Source organism: Pongo pygmaeus, chromosome 13, assembly GCF_028885625.2.
Source record: "Pongo pygmaeus isolate AG05252 chromosome 13, NHGRI_mPonPyg2-v2.0_pri, whole genome shotgun sequence".
NCBI classification, from domain to species: Eukaryota; Metazoa; Chordata; class Mammalia; order Primates; family Hominidae; genus Pongo; species Pongo pygmaeus.
This window is the reverse complement of record NC_072386.2, coordinates 87,320,210-87,325,050: the sequence shown is the minus strand read 5'-3', so window position 1 is coordinate 87,325,050 and position 4,841 is coordinate 87,320,210.

Genomic DNA, 4,841 nt, shown 5'->3' with positions numbered 1-4,841 from the left:
CCTCCTACACAAGATGCCACTTGTAGTCAGGTGGCTTGTCTCCACACCCCATATTTTGGGATTCATGAGAACATCCCGTCACCATGTTTTTTAAAAATATATTGTCCTTGGTGTTTCGTGTTTAGTTTTGTTTCGATATCTAGCTGCTTTGTCTTTCCTTTTTTTAATGTGGCAATGCAAAGAAACCAAACAACTTTACTGCCACTGTTGTCTTGCAGAATTCTGTCTTTTCATTTTTCATCTCCTGTTGTCCATTCTTCTCATGACAGCCAGTGTGGTGTCTTCTCTGCATTGTTCCTTCATGTATAAGGTAACATCACTAGTGTTCATGGGTTATCCAAATCAAAGAGAGAATTCTCGTTTTAAGTCACTGACACATTTAAACCACCCCTCCTACAAGTTCAGCAGTGATAATTAAGGTGAAGGAAAACTTCAGCTAGTCTTTTGAGGCCACAGTGTCCAAGGACAAGATGTACTTTTTAAATTTGAAATTTCTATAATGGCATTGACATTTTACAATAAGACGTAACTAAAATATGTAAGCATGCAGTTAAAACAATCATAGAATGCTCTTGCTACATGACTGAGACCAAGAGATTGATTCTTTCCTACTGATGCTTTCAGGAATATTTTCAATTAGAGGCTTGATGTTTCCATAGTTTACAGTGATTAGAGATTAAAATCTGTAATACTATCACCTTTTTAAATAAAATGGGAGTACATTTATAATAAATTAATATAATCTCTGTAATTTGCTAATTTACAATGGAAAAGAGAATCAAAAGATAATTCAAAATCCCTGATTAAAGGAAGCCTACTATTTTTAAAAAGAAATGCCTAATTTTTTATTGGTGCTCAAACTTAAAAGGAATTTATCATATGAAATATGCAAAAGGAAATAATGCGAAATGTACTGGCCGATGGCTGCTAATATGGCTTTATGGTGAATCATAGTAGACATGTATGCTCGACCTCCAAATAACTAAAGCTGCTTCTGTCCAATATCTCAGAAAGTCATTTTTATTTTAAAAATGCAGATCTAGTAACTTTTCTCATAACCTTTAACATCCCTTTTTCACAGAGACTGTCTTAATGAATTTAGGCCTTTTTTGGTGAACACATTCTTCAGTCACCTCAATCTATATAAATATTAAATAGTTAACTATTGAAAGCCTGAACACTTTTATCAAAAATATTATTTCCTAATATTATTTTTTAGATTTCTGATAATATGTTATTACAATGACTATACACACACACACACACACACACACACACACACACTCATACTTCCAAAATAGTTCATTTTATACAATCCAAGCTCTTGTATAAATTAACAAGGAAGGCTTAACATTTATGTGGAAATGCAAAAGACGTAAATAACCAAAACAACTTTATGAAATAAAACAAAGCTAGAGGATTTACATTTTATTTAAATAATTAATATAAAACTACAGTATTTACGATAGTGTGATATTGGCATAAGAATGGACATATAAATAAATGGAGGAGAATATGAAGTCCAGAAAGAGAAAATGAACATTTATGGTCTGAACAACTGATTTTCTAAAGAGGTGCCAAGATACCTCAGCAAGGGAAAGATAGTCTTTTCCATAAATAGTGATGGAACAATTAGATATTTGTAGAGGAAAAAAAAGTTCAAGCCTAACTACATGTTCCATATCATACACAAAAATTAACACAAAATGGATTATAGTCTTTAATTTTTTTGCATTGGTTTATGCAACTTTATTGAAGAAAAGTAAATCAATTACCAGCAGAGCTATTGGTTGATCACTCATCCATTCACAATTTGTATCATTTACAACATAATATCTATTGGATGCACCTAAAGCTGTGCTTATAAGAAATTTAGAACATTAAATGTTTATATTAGAAAAGGAAAAGTCTCAAATTAACAATGTAAGTTTCTACCACAAGACAGAAAAAGGGAAGCAAAATAAACTAAAAGCTAGAAGAAGAAAGAAAATGATACAGACACGAGGAATCAAGAAAATTGAAAACATGAAAACAAAAGAGAAAATCAATCCAAAAGTTGTGGGGGGTTTTGGAAGAGATAAATAAAATTGATAAACATCTAGCAAGATTGACAAAGATGAAGAGAAGATGTAAATTACCAACATTAGGCAGAAAACAGGGATTCTAACTATAGAACCTACAGACATTAAAAGCTTAATAAGGGAATAATATGAGCAAGTCTATCCAAAATTCAATAACTTAAATGTTCTAATTGCTTGAAAAACACAAAGAAGACTCACCCACTATAAAATAGATAATTTAAGTAGTTTTATATTAAAGAAATGGAATTCATAGTTTAAAACATGCTGAAAAGGAAATCTCCAGGCATAGATGTCTTCCTTGGGTAATTATACCAAACTTTTAAAGATGAAATAACATCAGTTTTACATAAATTATTCCAGAAAACAAAAGTGGAGAGAACACTTCCCAGCTTATTTTACAAAGCCAGCATTATGCTGATAGCAAAGCCAAAGACAGTACAAAGAAGGAAAACTATAGACCAATTCTTCTTCTGAACATGGACACAAAGTTTACAACAAATATCAGTAAATCATAGCTATTAATACATAAAAAGAAAGATACACTACAACTAGGTGTGGTTTATTCAGCAAAGGCAAGGCTGGTTCAATATTTGAAAATCAACCAATGTTATCTGCAATTTTGACAGACTAAAGAAAAAATAAAACACCACAGGATCATATCAGTTGATGCAGCAAAAGCATTTGACCAGATCAAACATGCATTTATAATAATAACTCTCAGAAAACTAGAGCTGGAAGAAAACTTTCTCAACCTAAAAAATGAGGAACCACAGATTAAGTAAAGCTAGCATCACATTTGATGGCTAAAGTCTCAATGCTTTTCCCCTAAAATCAGGACCAAGGCAAGTGTGTCTGATCTCCCCACTGCTATTCAACATAGTACTGGGAATCCTGGCCATTACAATAATGTAAGAAAAGAAAAGCTATACAAATTGGAAAGGAAAAAATAAATCTATCCTTATTTCAGATTGCATGGTTGTCTAGATAGAAAATCCCAAGGAATCTAAAAAAAAAAAAAAAAAAATCCTAAAACTAATAAGTGGGTTTAGCAGGATCACAAAATGCAAAGCCAACACATAAATATCAACCATATTACATATTAGCCAAAAACAGTTGGAAACTGAAATAAAAAAACATAATGTTATTTACAGTTGCTCCAAAAAAGCTCCCCACTACTATTCAACATAGTACTGGGAATCCTGGCCATTACAGTAATGTAAGAAAAGAAAAGGCATACAAATTGGAAAGGAAAAAATAACTCTATCCTTATTTACAGATTGCATGTTTGTCTACATAGAAAATCCCGAGGAATCTACAAAAAACAAAAAAATCCTAAAACTAATAAGTGAGTTAAGCAAGATCACAGAATGCAAAGTCAACACATAAATATCAACCATACTACATATTAGCTAAAAACAGTTGGAAACTGAAATAAAAAACATAAGCTTATTTACAATTGCTCCAAAAAAGCAAAACAAATCTAACAATGTTCCTCTTTTTAAGGCCATAGCTCCTGTTGGGATGGTCTTTTTTGCCAGATTCTGGTAATATTTCCTTCCCCTCACATCAACCCTGGCGGTGATAATGACTTCACTGTCACTAGTCACAGGGCGCCTCACCAACTCTGCCCAGGCTTTGTAAAAGTCCCTTTCATTAGATGTCTTTAAGTGTCCCATTGTTTCTTTTTTTGTTTGTTTTTGAGACGGACTCTTGCTCTGTCGCCCAGGCTGGAGTGCAGTGGCGTCATCTCGGCTCACTGCAAGCTCCGCCTTCTGGGTTCACGCCATTCTCCTGCCTCAGCCTCCCGAGTAGCTGGGACTACGGGCGCCCGCCATCAGGCACGGCTAATTTTTTGTTGTTGTTGTTTCTGTTTTTTTAGTGGAGACAGGGTTTCACCGTGTTAGCCAGGATGGTCTCGATCTCTTGACCTCGTGATCCGCCTGCCTAAGCCTCCCAAAGTGCTAGGATTACAGGCGTGAGCCACTGCACCCGGCCTAAGTATCCCATTGTTTCTTAACAATTGACTATGCCAAAGTGAGGATTTTTATCTCTTTTATTCCTTGTTATTATGCCAGCATCTACAATGATGCCTGTCACACAGCAGGTTTTCAATGTGTCTGTTGAATGAATATATGTTTGGACCACTTTCTCTCCATTAAAACATGAATAGTAATTCTTTAAGCATTTTTTTTTTTTTTAAGAAATTTATGGTGCACCATTTGATGTTTAACCTTAAGCATTTCTATAAATCGGTTACCAAAAATGCGTGCTATCTGGTGTTGGAGTGGATGTGAGGAAACAGCATAAACTGATACAAGCCTCTTTGAGGACTATCTGTTAGCATCTGTTACATGTCCATTTGTACACATTTTAACTGCACAATTCTATCATTTTGGCGCTTGTGCAAAGAAATAATCTCACAAATATCAAAAGATGCATGAACAATGCTATTTGCCACATATTATTTATAATAGTGAAAACTGGAAACGAACATCCATCACAAAGAATTGATTAAATAAACATGATATTCCCTACAATGTAGTTAAGGAACAGAAAGATTTCGTTCTCTATAGCCTGACCACATAACTCGATTAGGAGACAACTTTAAATGTTAAAAGCAAATTGTAAAGAAGCTGTAACCATGTTTTTAAAAATGCATTGTTTGCTGTAGCCTAAAGTGTAGAGTTAGGCATCAGTGGACATTGGTTGTACTTGGGAGGTGGGCTGGAGATTAGGAGGGGGAGCTACATTATAGCTTTA